General features: G+C 41.6%; 1 long non-coding RNA gene across 9 annotated transcripts in view; it reads left to right on the forward strand.

The window, feature by feature from the left end:
• The window catches only part of LOC135092666 (uncharacterized), a 221275-nt gene that overhangs the window by 36023 nt on the left and 170042 nt on the right, over positions 1–15210 (forward strand). For 8 of the 9 annotated variants that reach the window (XR_010262986.1, XR_010262987.1, XR_010262993.1 and 5 more), the window contains one exon: positions 14774–14863. This is a non-coding gene — a long non-coding RNA (uncharacterized LOC135092666). Of the gene's footprint in view, positions 1–11325; positions 11462–14773; positions 14864–15210 lie in introns of all 9 variants that reach the window. The other variant, XR_010262994.1, reaches the window with a different exon arrangement.

Raw genomic sequence — 15210 nt, forward strand, 5'->3', positions numbered from 1 at the left:
GTGGGAATGTCAAAAGTCGCTGTGTGTGGGTCAACTGGGGTTTTGCAGTCTCTATTTTCTTTTGTTATTACTCGTATATGCTCTTTTATTGGTTTATCCTACCCTTCCTCTTCGTTGTTTTGCGTCTGCCACTTACTGCCAACAGAAAATTAGATGCTGTTTAGTAAAGTAAATTCTGTATTGCTGTTTAAATTTTCTGTGATTAAATTGATTCTTGCACCTGTTGCTTCCATTATTCCATCATTCTATCTCTTTCTAAGCTCGCGCAATGGTGTTTTCTCCCTAATGTTCCGCTGGTAGTACTTAGCAGGGCATCTTGTTCCACACTCTTGATATTTATTTGCTTCTACAGATATTCTACGTAGTGTTTATTCCACATTCCGCGTGTTTCTGATGTCATGATGTCTTGTTCTCTGTGACGTTATGGTGCCTTACGATGGCTGCATTTAACGGATTCTGGAGGAAAATACTGTGGATTCAAATAATTAATGAGAAAAATACCTATTACGACCTGACTAAATCATCTGTGGCCTTTCAAGATCCTTTTGGCTCTACTCTTTAAGGACTAGCACCATCACTGAGCCTTTTTTCTGTCTTGTAGCCCAGAGTCAGAGGGCCAGAATCTCTCCACTATAGAATAATAAGAACAGTGCATTTCAGAATATGGACACATTTCTCAAGAGTCTCTTCACGTTACTGCTTCGATAAAACGCCACACTCTTGCCTTGCTGCAGCTCGTGTGCTCCTCTGAAGCCTCTTTGTTAGCGTTACCCTTACCTGTTGCCTTAAAAATGTGTCGGCAGAGGTGCCTCCCCGCCGCGGCTCTCATGTGAAAAGGTTTGTTTTTTGCAAGCGGGATTTCACGGGTTGGGAAGAGTCAGTTTGGATTTTCCCCGTGCCGGAGTAAAAGGGGGAGACAGTGGTGGCGGAGATCATGAAAAAGTGTGCGGGGGAAAAAAAACAGACGGCGATATCTTTTATGGAGGGCGAGTGTATCACAGGCAGGGGGCGGCGCGACACCCTAACTCAGGGAGGGAAGGGCGTGAGCTTCCAGTGGGACGGGAGATGAAATGTAAAGTTAAATTAATCTGTTTTTTGCTTCAAGACTCGCCATTCAAGTGGAACTAAAGTAAACTTGGGAGTGCTGGAGTTTGTTAAGGCAGTGAAGGCGTCTGGGAGTGTGGGGAGAATTGGTGTGGATGTTTCGTGTGGAATAAATACTTTACCGTTTTTCAATAAAGTAATGTATATAAATGAACCAGACACCTATTTATTTTTTTAATTCAGTTTATTAATTTACTTTTGTTTGTACATGTGTAAGTTATGGATAACATTGCAAACATATAGTTAAAATAGATAAGGTGTTAGAATGAACGGGGTTCAGAATTTCGACGGAGAAAGAAATGCCAGCCGATGCACAAACATTTTTCAAAGGTGCATATATATATATATATATATATATATATATATATATATATATATATATATATATATATATATATATATATATATATATATATATATATATATATATATTTTTTTCTCTCTCTCTCTCGTTAAGGCAGATTAATAATGTATACCTGAATATTACTCAAATGTGTGAGGAAGCTTACGTCTAACGTAATATTAAAAAAAAAACACTTGTAGGATGAACATTTCACATTATTTTAATTAATATGAAAGGTCAGTTGCAAGCTGAAATGCAGGAAAGTAATAAATAGATAGTATTGTTTCAAGTGATTACTGTGAGATGCAATAAAGATGACACACAAGCTCCTCAGTCAGTAGCGTCTCACCTACAAATAAAACGCCGGCCGCATCGTGAAGTACGTTGTGCGTACCACTGGAAAAATGAGCAGCAGTACGGGTGTATGACAAATTGTTTCTAGTCTCGCAATTAACCCGGGAGAAAGAAAAGAAAAAAAAATGTATCGACGCAGTCTGAAAAACAAGTAGCATTAAAGAGTCAGAGCAGCGAGGCGTGACCTGAACTCAGCAAATGAAAAGAAGTTCCGCAACACTTTACACTTTTGCACGCTGGTTCCGCTGCCTTTAGTGCAAAACCAACACAAAAATCAAAGTGCCAATACTGCAACTCTGCCTGCATGCAGCGATAATGCGACGCCACTCCACTCCCGGTGCACATCCTCGCCATCCGCGGAGACTTGATGCCGTGAGGACGTGAAGAGCTTAACGCCCCGACCCCCGACCCCCGAGCCCCGAGTCTCGAGTCTCGAGTCTCGAGTCTGCAGCTCTGCGTCTGTGGACCATATTTTGAAACGCTTCTGCCCACAACTCTACTACTTCCAAAAGACTAATTAAAGTGACATGGGTTTTTAAGGGTGTTTTCGTGGCTTTAGTAACAGATTAACGAGATTTATACTCTGTTTACAGGGGAAACACTTGAAAACGCGGCTAATCCTCACCGTGGCCTTTGATAAGAGTCGTGGTGAGAGCAAAAAGTTTCTGAATACTGGTCTGTACCAGTACCGGACGGGCAGATCCTTGGGCACTCTCTGATGGATGCTTCTGTATGTTCAGGTTACTTGTGTATTTTGGAAACTACAGAACGATTCGAGTATTGTAAAAGTATGTGAAAGATGTAGATGATTAGTAAAAAGCAGAGAAAGAAGAAAAAGGAAAGAAAAACGTCACAGCTCCGCGTCTGTGCGGGGACCGGAGGGGCAGATCCTAACAAGAGTGAGTGTTCAATGGGGACTGATCTGCAATGGCTGAGAAAGTTAAAAGCAAAGGAAGAAGCAACTGGTCACCTTACTCCTGTGCAATCTTGTCAGTTCCAGCCCAGCCTATTTCACTCCACTCCTGTTATTTCCAGTTCACCTTATTCGTGTTCACTTCAGTCCTTTCTTATCCTCTCCTATACAATCCAGTCTAGTTTGATCCAGTACCGGTCTGCAATGACTAGGAAGGTTAAAAGCGGAGAAGCTGGCCAATCTACTTGTGTCGAGGCTCAGGATTGCGTGTCTCGTGGGAGTGTGGCTTGCTGTAAAACCTGGACGATTTTTCAAGGGAGGAATAAAACAACAGGCAGTAAAAGGTCTGAGCCACTCCATTACTCTTTTTGTTGTCAGTGTTGTCTCTCCAAGCTGTATCTTTTGACTTCTCTCTCTCTCTCTCTCTCTCTCTCTCTCTCTCTCTCTCTCTCTCTCTCTCTCTCTCTCTCTCTCTCTCTCTCTCTCTCTCTCTCTCTCTCTCTCTCTCTCTCTCTCTCTCTCTCTCGTATATTTGTATAACTGGATCATGCAACCAGAGTAATTTTGAAATATTTACCTAACTAAACGCTAACTTAAGATTAAAAACCGTAGCTGTCTTGTTTGAATGAATGTCCATGAGAGAGAGAGAGAGAGAGAGAGAGAGAGAGAGAGAGAGAGAGAGAGAGAGAGAGAGAGAGAGAGAGAGAGAGAGAGAGACGCTCCCTTGATGTCAGAAGCAGCAAGTCATTACTTTGGCATCTAAATTCTGTTTCATTATATCTGCCAAAGCGATTCCCAACGTTGATGAAAGCACGGCGGTCCACGAGCCAGGGGAAGCCGGGACCAGCAGCGCGTCACCAGTTGGTAGCCCCTGGTTTCCACATGACTCCTCCTGCAAATAAATAAACAAGTAGAGCTGTGTTTGTAGATTCAACAGAAAGGCGAGAAAGTGCTGGACGCTAAGAGGAGTGGCGTTAAATCATGCAAATATTAGGAATGCATTGCTGAATCGTCGCTCATATGCCGAGGGTGTCAACGAGCAGCTGTCAAGTGGAAAAATAGTTCAGTTTTCAGTTTACTGGGAGTCGATTTCAGTTACGTTTCGCTTTGGTAACGACACAGCCTCGAGGTTTTTTTTCTTTTTCCTTTTGGCAAGTCGTTCCTCTTGCAGTGTCTTTCCTCTCGTGTCTTAACAGTAATATGTATGTTGCATCTTGTGTCTCCAGTGATTTCGTTATCAAATACAGTCAAATTTGTTCCTGCATTTTACGTTCTTGTGTTATTTTTGGTTTGTAGTATTGTAGTTTTAATTTTTGTCGTAATTTCTGTGGTAAAAGGTAATTTATATTCTACTACGTGTTTCAGATAGTTCAAATGTCTAATTATTGTATAGCATAAGTTAATTGTTATTGTTTTTATTATCCGGTAAGTCAGTCAGTCAGTGCCTCTCCCTGTCTCCGGTTCAGTATTATCAGCCTTGTTAACGGAGGGAGACCCGCTGAGTGTTTGATATCATACTTATTACATATTTCAACACGTATGGGATGGGTGATAGCTTCTGTCCCTGCAATATTGTCGTTATTGGAGAAGTGCCTGATTCTTGTCTCCTTGTGGTTATTATAAAATTGTGGTTTTAATTTGCTTTCTCGTGTGTACAGAATTTATGCATTGAAATTTATGTCCCCAGTATTTTAGTCATTAAATAAGAGTCTGCTTATTGCGTCCTCTTGTTACTAGTGAGTTTATTGTAATATTTTGCTATTCATTTTCTTTTCTCCGATCGTCGAAAACTGGTGTATTGCAATTTAGGCCTTCCCAAAATTTTCGAGGTCGAGGTCAAGGGTCGTGTTGGTCGTTGTGTTAAGATCGAAGGGCGTGTTGGTCGTTGAGTTAAGGTCAAAAGTCATGTCGGTCGTTGTGTTAAGGTGTAGGGTCGTGGTGGTCTATATATAGCAAAGTGAGGGTCGTGTTGGTCACTGTTAAGGTCGAAAGTCTTGGTGGTTGTGTTGAGGTGGAGGTCGTCTTCTCATAGCCGAGAAATGTTGCGTTCGTCACTCAGTATATAAAGAGTCGCACATTCTCTTCCTTATTCTTCTCGCCGGCAAATTCTGGACCAGACTCCTTCGGTGCATTTCTTATTTTCCATGACTTTTCACATTTTTCAAGAGCGGAATATCAGGTTGCCTTTAGAGCTAAATTGAATTTGCCTGTTTTGCAATCCTGAAACTTGAAGGAACGCCGCACACCAAGCCTTTGTTTATTCCTTGCTTCCAGTGCTCTCTCTCTCTCTCTCTCTCTCTCTCTCTCTCTCTCTCTCTCTCTCTCTCTCTCTCTCTCTCTCTCTCTCTCTCTCTCTCTCTCTCTCTCTCTCTCTCTCTCTCTCTCTCTCTCTCTCTCTCTCTCTCTCTCTCTCTCTCTCTCTCTCTCTCTCTCTCTCTCTCTCTCTCTCTCTCTCTCTCACCCCGGAGTGATAAGACTCGCCTATTTCTCTCGTCTCCAAGGCAGACAGGGTAACAAGGTATAAATATAGTTCGCAAAAGTCTATGGTTATTTTTAAGAGTCCTTTTAACTTCCCCAAAGATCAGGTCTCTGGCACAATACTGGTACATACTCTCTGTTACTCACTCCTCCATGAATAACAAGACACACCCATTCAAGTCCGCTCTTAACCAGGTAGGGCATATGTGCATCTTGTAGACTATAATTATCTTGAGTTTCCTTATAACTTTACAGAACTAGTCTCTTTGCCACAATATTAGTACATATTTCTCTAACGTGCACCTTTTACACGTGTTCCGACACAAATGTACTGTACGCTTGAGTGTGTTTGGCCACGAGAAACAGGGTATGTGTATCTTGTAGAAGACTATGGTTATCTTGAGTTTCCTTGTAACTTTCCCAGACAACAAGTTTCCTCAATGATGGTACACATGTACTCTCCAACACTCGCTCCTCCCTTTATGACAAGACACACCTGTTTCTCTTCTCTCCCAGCCCGAGCATATGAAGACTTTCATATCTTGAATTTCCTTGTAACTTTCCCCACAGAACAAGCCTCCTCGTCACAATAATGATGCTTGCCCTTTACACTGGGCATATTCTCCTATTCTGCTACATGTACGACATAACTGTACGTAAACTTCAGTGTAGTGAGGCTCCCGCAGCCACCTGTCACTCCAACGAAGATTTTCCCTCCCACTTCCTCTAGTCACGGAGCCACACTGCACATACTAAGCGAGGCCCACGCAGGTCAACGCCACTAAAGGGAAGTAAGATAAATTCGTTACCATCCACAACGTTCCATTCTCAGTGAGTCGCTGCCCCTGTCGTTGCCTCCTCCCCAAGTACACTGACCACACTGTCCGCCGCCTAGCTTCAATAAATCACTCCAGCCGCTGGTGGATCCTATTTCTGTCGAGATTCTGGGTGTCTTGTTTAAATTCTAACAATCCTTTGAATCCTTGTTCGCAGCACTGCTGAAATTGTGGCACACACACATTGGGTATTTGGATTGAAAGAATATTGTGACTTGTTTTTTTTTTTATTTCATCGCTGAACGTGTATCCAGAGTTTCAAATTGTAATTGTACTCGTAAAACGTATTTGCAGATTGATTTGAGTGTGTGTTTATTCTCATGTAGGTACATGTATGAGCTTTCATCCACAAACACTTTAAATTTCATATCTGGCTGAACTATTCCGTTATGTTAGATTACGTTGGTTCAAATTTTAGAACAGTACGCTTCAATTCAGTCTTCGTTTCTTACTTTTCGTTAAGTTGGGATAGGCAGGGGAAGGAAAAAGGAAGGAAGTAAGATAAGATTAGGTCACATCCAATTTCAGAAAGCAGTAATACGCCCCTGCTTGGCCATCAGCGGTTCCCTCTTATTTCACCCACGTGAATAGAGTGTTCAGATGTGAATCATTTAGATGTGACAGTCTTTCATGTGGCCTTCCTGTACATCATCATGGGGGGTTTTACATTACCTCGCCCTGGTCATCAGCCCCGCTCTGTTATTTGACCCTTCTGGATAGAGTTCAGACATACAGCATTTGTGTGTGGCGGTCTTTCATTTGACCTTCCACTACACCATTCGGTCGGTGCACTGTCCGTATTTTATAAGATTTACTTCGTCGCTTTCCGCCTCAGCGTTCCGTGCCACAATGGTCGACCCGACTGACAGATTCCATGCATTCGTTGCGTCTCGCTGAGTGCGACGCCGCGCCATTTCATTCCCTTCCTGCTTTTATTCCCGCGCCGCATAGACCACCAAGGCGTCTCTCCGTCTTTCAGCCCCTTAATTAGTGTTCATTATTAGTTTTTACCGGATTTTACTCTACACTGAGGACTGCAATGCTAATTAACTAGAGTATATATGCGAGTAGTTTTTTTTTAGCTTATTTTTTTTTGCAGTTCTCTTATTTTTTCATCTATCACATCTTCTTTCAATAGGTACATTAAAGTATGTTGTCTTATAGTGTCTTATGATATCGTACGTCTGTCTTCACAATAATCCATCACTTCCTCGTGCTGACACACACACACACACACACACACACACACACACACACACACACACACACACACACACACACACACACACACACACACACACACACACACACACACACACACACACACACACACACACACACACACACACACACACACAGAGAGAGAACAGTCAAGGGATTCAAGACAGTGGTGAAGATGACAAATATGACAGACGGTGCAATACAAACTTAATCTAAATTTCATATACTGCAGCTTGGTAAATTTCTGTTGTTGTTGCTCCTATTGCGTCGTTGTCGTCGTTGTTGTTGTTGTTGTTGTTGTTGTTGTTGTTGTTGTTGTTGTTGTTGTTGTTGTTGTTGTTGCTCTCATCAACTTTAGTAGCTTCAATCATCAGTAGATAACATTAAATAACAAAACACACCCACACACACACACACACACACACACACACACACACACACACACACACACACACACACACACACACACACACACACACACACACACACACACACACACACACACACACACACACACACACACACACACACACACACACACACACACACACACGTCACCACTAAAACACACCAATACAAAAGAAGACAAACCATCGTATTTCCCCCCAATACAACACACACATCCCTCCTTAGTGAAGTAAGGAGGCTGGGAGCACATGATTCCGTGTGTCGCGACGCTAATTACGTCTGCACCAACACTGCCAGTTAATCGAGCAAACACGTCCTGCAGTCTAAGGTAACGAGGAGCCCGGCGTGAGTTGGGGAATCAGGAGAGTGAAGGGAGTGAAGGTGCCGGACAGCAGTGAAGGGCTGGACGAGAGGCGCCGAGGGAAGCTGGTCTCTCGCGCTCCTGATTAAGTGTTGTATTAGGTGAGGATGAATGTAGCCTGTTAGCTTGCATTGTACGTTGAATTGGGTAGTTACGATAGTGAGTTATGGGGAATTTCAGTGGATTCTACCCTGTTACTCTTCAGTGGTTGCTTATGAGTGAGTTTTGAGTGAATTTCAAGTGGTTTCAAGTAGACTGAAGTATAATTCAAGTGGATTCAAGAAGAAAGCAACTTTAAAAACCGTGTAATTTTACTAGTATTATTTTCGAAGGCCACATAAATGGTTAGCCTGATTCTTAGAGTGTTTATCTTGTTGATATCGTAGAAATCTTGTTAATGGGTCTCTTTAACCTTAAAAACACCTGTAAAACCCGTGTCACTTTACGTAGAGTCTTTTGAAAGTAGTGGTGCAGTGCAGAAGTGTTTCAGAATATTGTCCTGATACAGACGCCCCCGCTCTCCTCACAAGGCAGGCAGGCAAGAGGCTCATTTTGCATAAGCAGATGGCGGGGCTGGAGGGGCGCGCGTGATGGCTATCTGAGTGAGCCGAGCGATGTGACGCACTCAATGTGACGTCACCTTTTTGAATGTGAAATGAAAGGTGATGTATTTCTGATAAACTTTAATAAATTTACAGTGCCATGCAGTATAGGCATGGCACTGTATTGTGTCTATATGGCTGACGACGATGATGATGATGACTGACATTATAACATTATAGAGGCGAAGCAACATAGCCTGAATCCTTCCTCCCTTACCAACACTCCAAACAGGACACTACACCCTATCACTTCTCAACTCCCCAACCAATAGATAACCTTAGCCTCAACCATTACACCATGAACAGATTACAGAAAAGAAGCAACATAACTTATCTCCTTCCATACCCAAGACTCACAGCAAGGCACATCCCAGCAGCTCTTCAGTCAAACACGCCGGCCATCCATTACTCCCACCATCATAAAGCGAGACAAGACTGCAATGGTGCCTTTGTCCCGGGCAGATTGGGAGGCCCTGCATTGCTTGGCGGGGGTTGGGGGGATCTGCTCGTCGCGCTAAACAACCCATTAAGGCGCCGCCGCGATGCATCACCTGCCGCATCCGGTCCAGGGAGCCCACCGCCCCCGCTATCCCCCCAGCAGCGTCCAGGCGAACAAAGGAGCATGAATGTTTCAGTGAGTGATGAATTAGTCGGGAATGCACACTTGCTGGGATTCATGTGCATACTTGTACGTGCATGCATCTACACGCGTGCAGGATGGTGCTGTGTATGTATGTATACTCGCACACACACACACACACACACACACACACACACACACACACACACACACACACACACACACACACACACACACACACACACACACACACACACACACACACACACACACACACACACACACACACACACGTGAAAAATAAAGAAAGAAATACCGGACAAACGTAGATACGATGTCATTTATGTTACAACTCCGCCTGCAAACAAACCGTCAGTTAGTATTATTTTTTACACACATAGTGAAAAAAGGAATGAAAAAAACAAACAAACCTAGATACAAAATCCTTTACATTACTTCTGCAGCCCAAAACCCATCCAACACTCAAACACGTATCATGTCCTTCTGTACACAATTAATAAATACTTGACACGGAGGAGCATCCATCATCTGTCAGTGTGTGTGTGTGTGTGTGTGTGGGAAGGTTCGATCAGCTGGGGAAGCGACGGGCAAGTCTCCTTCACTGCGAGTCATCATCGTCACGTTTATTAATCACGCAAGGAAAGGCACGCGGCTCGCACCATTTAGCTTGTGGTCGACTGGAAGGATAACACGTGTGATAGCCGGGATGGTGGTGGTAGTGGTGGTATTTGATGTCATTGCTTGTGGTGGTGGTTTCTGGAGGTAATTTTGATGGTGTGGTGGTGGTAGCTGTAGTTGTTGTTGTTGTTGTTGTTGTTGTTGAGGATGACAAACTCAGCTCATACTCGAAGTTATGTGGTAGTGTTGTATGCTAGGTAAAGCGAGGAAGGTATTTTCAAAGCGCACGGAGGGGAGCCTAACTGGGTCTCGGTCTTTGCCTGACGTTATAGGTAATCTAGACCAAAGCTTCTGCCGCTCGAAACTCTCCAGTCAAACACGTAGTCACCCTGCCGCCCAGTGGAACGGAGCCTCGTTTTCTGTTGTGGTCGAGGAGGCTGCGGTAATTTTGTGAGTTATGCAAAAATGCCAACAGTTTGTATCGTGCGTGGGTGCAAATCAGGTCACGTCAAAGGTGATGACAGAATGCATTTTGAAAAACTACCCAAAGTGGAAGAACTTAAGAAAATGCATAATAAGTAAGTATAGAATATTATGCATATGGTTTGTTGCCAGGCTCTCGTTTTCTTCCACACACACACTCTCTCTCTCTCTCTCTCTCTCTCTCTCTCTCTCTCTCTCTCTCTCTCTCTCTCTCTCTCTCTCTCTCTCTCTCTCTCTCTCTCTCTCTCTCTCTCTCTCTCTCTCTCTCTCTCTCTCTCTCTGCAAGTGCCTTTATTATCCACTTTCGTTACTTGATCATAGTGATAAAAATGACCAGTGTCATTTTTGTCAAAATATGATTAGTATTCGTCAGTTTGTTAAGAGACTGTCGTCATACTTTCTTTGCTTTCTATTTATTTGTTTATTTATTCTTTCAATTTTTATCAAGTTAATCTTTCCTCTTCTATTACCGTCCCTCTCTTCTCCCTCTTCTCTCCTTTCTCTATCCTTCGTCATCACAGCAGTTTTCTTCCCGCTGTTCTCTTCTTCCCGATATCATGGCTGCGCCTCCTGCAGCGCAAAGGTTTCCCCAAGATCCCTGCAAAAAGATGACCAAGACCCACTAAGGAAAGCCCATTGACACACACACACACACACACACACACACACACACACACACACACACACACACACACACACACACACACACACACACACACACACACACACACACACACACACACACACACACACACACACACACACACACACACACACACACACACACACACACACACACACACTAATTACTACTTTTCTTCTTTCTGTACACTCAATAGAGTTTCCGTATTTTGGATAAGAATTCAGAAGGAGGCATTTTATGAACAAATTGGAAATGAAAGGCAGAAATAGACTAAGTAGATACGTCCTAAAGTGAGAAAGATTATATTATATAGAATAGAAACCAAGAATAACTTCAACATGACACCTTTACTCCCCGCAGAAGCAGTACTAATGGTAGTAACAGAAACAGCAACATTAACAGTAGCAGTTGTACATCGCTTCGCTCCTTCAACGGTGCCGCAATTGACTGACGCCTGACCTCCGTCCTGAGCCTCCCAGCACGCAACATTCTTCAGGTCAGGCAACGCGGGAATCGCTCCACCAACACTAATTAATTTTCACTCCACGCCAGTCATTGGTCTCTATTCTGAAACGTTTTGCTTTCTTACTATGACTATTTTTCAAAGGTCACAGAGAAGATTAGTCCTGTTTTCAAGAGTGTTTCTCCTATTAATAATGTAGAAGTCTTGTTAATGTCACTAGAACCGGAAAAAATATCTTTAAAAATCCATGTAACTTCAACTAAAGCCTTCTGGAAGTAGCCATGGTGTGGCGTAGAAGCGTTTCAGAATATGGTTCACTGGTGTAACCCGTTGCGTGTTTGAAATACCCCAGCAATGCGCGTGCTAAAAATACACCAGGGCCTTTGACACATTTAAAGAAGGGATAATTAGAGGCATATTTTGGGTCCTCGCTTTGAAGTTTATGGGACTTGCTGTGCTATTGGGCGAAAATGAGAGTGTTCATCAAATGGGTTTAGCGGAATTTATAACATCATGATTACGCTATTTCGCTTCCTCCCTCCAGCGTGAACGATACTTGGCTTTCATTCCTGGCGCGCTTTACGTCTTGTTAAGCTTGAGTGACGTCATGTGTTCCTCACTTAGCTAATTGGTGAGCGCTGAGGTCCTCTGGGTAACACGGGACGCCGTAACATCCATGCAACACTCGCAGACTACATTGTCTCTGAATTGGCGTGTTGCTCCACTATGTTTAACAGGCTGTTGTGGAAGGTAGTGTTTTTAAAGATGTTTTCATGGTGCCTGTGAGAGTTTGCCAACATTTAGTGGAAGTTGTTGGGATTTTCATGATTCCTGCTGTTTTTTTTGTAGTTTTTGCAGGTTGCTTTCATGATTCTAGTGATAGTTTAACACGTTATATTGGAAGTGATATGTGTCTAATCTTTAGTCTGTTTTTACAGGTTTTAGCGGGAGTTGTTAGGGTTTCAAAAATGTTTTCATGATTCTGGGGGAAAGTATGACTGGTTTTAACGGAAATTGTTGGGGCTTACACGATTCTTGCAGGGGTTAGTGTGCGTTTGAGAGGTGTCTCCACAATTATAGAAACAGTTTAACAGGTTTACTGGAACTTATTAGGATTTTGAAATATATTTTCATGTTTCGTTTCCCGCACACCTTGTTTTCCTTGCTTTCCTCCCTGCCTTGCTTCCTCCATATCTCGTGTCCTCCATAACTCGTGTCCTCGTTGCAGACAAGAAAGTGACGCCGTTCATTTTGTCCTCGACTTAACACAGCGTCCCACAGAGCCGCCCACCACCTGCACCCCGACTGTGCTAAGTCCTCGACAAACGCACCACCGCTGCCTGGCTGGCTCCGGTGCACTGGGCAGCTCGTGGTGTGAGGTGAAGGTTGCTCGAGTCTGACTCATGGCGGTTAGTTGAGAGAGATGATGTTTCGTAATCCCATCCAGCGACATATGAACCTGTTGTTGTGGCGCCGTAACTCAATTAATTAGCGTTCCCTGATCCATCAATTGTTTCTAATCAAGTGTGATCGTAGATGAGAGACGTTGCAGTCTAATAGCTAATTCATTGTTGTGTCATAATAGCAAAGACTTAAAAGTTACGAAAAAAAATCTGGGACGTAAATTACAAATATTAACTTTTAATTAATGTCATGATTTGTCAACCTAAAAACTCCAAACACAGGTAGAAAATTATAATGGGAAAAAAGATGAATTTTGTCATGGAATCTCCTCCTCCTCCTCCTCTTCCTCCTCCTTGTTCTCTTCCTTGTCCTCCCCCTCCTACTTATCATTTCCTTTATTCTCCATCATGATCATTATCATAATTTCTTCTTCTTCTTCTTCTTCTTCTTCTTCTTCCTTTGAGTGTGTTGTTGTTGTTGTTGTTGTTGTTGTTGTTGTTGTTGTTGTTGTTTGTTACCACCTTTTAACAGCAGTCTATATGGAAACGTTCGAAATAATTTATTTATTTTCAGGAAAACTTTTAACATTATTTTTAAGATCATACTTCTCAATCTTCACAAACTTTATGAATCTATTTACTCGACTGAGCTTTCAATTTCAACTTTATTGTTAAGAATTTTTCATCCACAGTTTGTTTTAATTGCTATACTCTTTTCAAAAAACTCCTTTAATATTCTTTGACAATTTTTTGTCGTTAACTTTTCTTAACTTCGTGAATTTATTTACTCGAGTGAGCATTTGATTTCAATTTTCTTACCAAATATTTCTTATGAAGCATTGTATTATGTTGTGCGACTAATGCACTGGTATAGTATTTTCTTGAACATTTCAAACAATGTTCTCGAAACACTTTTCTCAATTTTTCACAACTTTTCACAACTTTTCAGTTTCTTTATTGGAGAGAACGTGCAATTCAAACTTTCTTATCAATTTTACCTTTTCACATAACAATAGTATTTGAAAACTTTTTAATATTCGTTAAACACTTTTCTCAGTTTTCCAGAACTTCTCAATGTCTTTACTCGAGAGAGGGTACAGTTTTCACTTATCACTTATCGTTTTTCATATAACACTGTACAACATTTAACCATACTCCTGAGACAGTCTTTATTCTCAAATTTTCGCAACTTTCCCATTCCTTTACTGGAGAGAGCGAACAATTTCGGCTTTTATTACCTAGTTTCCTATTTTCACATGACACTGGACAACACGCAAGAGCCGAGCAGGCACGTGGCGGGAGCTGCGGAAGATTGGCCTGAAATGAGATGCCGCATTTCACAGAGTGTCTGGGGTCACTGGGGATGCACGTGTTGTTATTGCTTGCACTGTCTATTTATTTATTAATTTATTTGTTTATTTATTGATTTATATTGCTGTTGCTGTTGCTGTTCTTGTTGGTGTTGTTGTTTCTATTATTACTACTATTACTGCTGCCACTGCTACTGCTACTATTATTATTATTATGTATTATTGTCATTGTTGTTGTTGTTGTTGTTGTTGTTGTTGTTGTTGTTGTTGTTGTTAACATTATTATTATTATTATTATTATTATTATCATTATTATTATTATTATTATTATTATTATTATTATCATCATCATCAATAGTATAATAAGAAAATGTTTCTCGCTTCACAAAAAGTAGAGTATAAGAACATTGACCTGATCGTTGAAGCTAATTTCTTTTCATGATAAAATCTGTATTACAAATCACCTAGAATCAATTAATTTTATATTCCGGTAGTCTGGGAGTTTTTTTTTTCAATTTCAATTTCATTTCTATTTTAGCACTGTTATTATCTTACCCGCAAGTATTTATTTATTTATTTTTTTTTTACAAATTATTTTTTTCACAATAATTTTTTTACTTTTTTTCTTTTAGAGGGAAGAGGAAGGAATGGAACAGAGGTGTGACACTCCCCGCCAGCCACGCTCCTTACGCTCCTTTCTGAGTACAGATGTCATTGTTAAGGTTAGTGTGTTCATTGAATTATTTTGTGCATTAACCCTTTCGTTGCTGTGTTGCTTTTGTTAACATTCCCGGTGGAAGTAATTCTCAAGGACACACAGAGAAGAGAGAATGGAAGGTTAATTTTGTTTTTTTCGAGGTTACAAAGCTATTTAAGAGTCTGAAGCACGACAATTAGTGTTTAAAAAGTATTCGTGAATGTGAAAAAATAGACATAAAAGAAATTAAGCAATAAAAGGGTTCATTTAACTTCCATCCGGTGCTTTAACTTATTTAACTTTGTGTGTACATGCATGATCAAATCTGCGTGTCACATACTAGGACCATTGCTAGCTGGTCACAAAGGATTA

The sequence above is a fragment of the Scylla paramamosain genome, chromosome 40, assembly GCF_035594125.1.
Source record: "Scylla paramamosain isolate STU-SP2022 chromosome 40, ASM3559412v1, whole genome shotgun sequence".
Taxonomy (NCBI): Eukaryota; Metazoa; Arthropoda; class Malacostraca; order Decapoda; family Portunidae; genus Scylla; species Scylla paramamosain.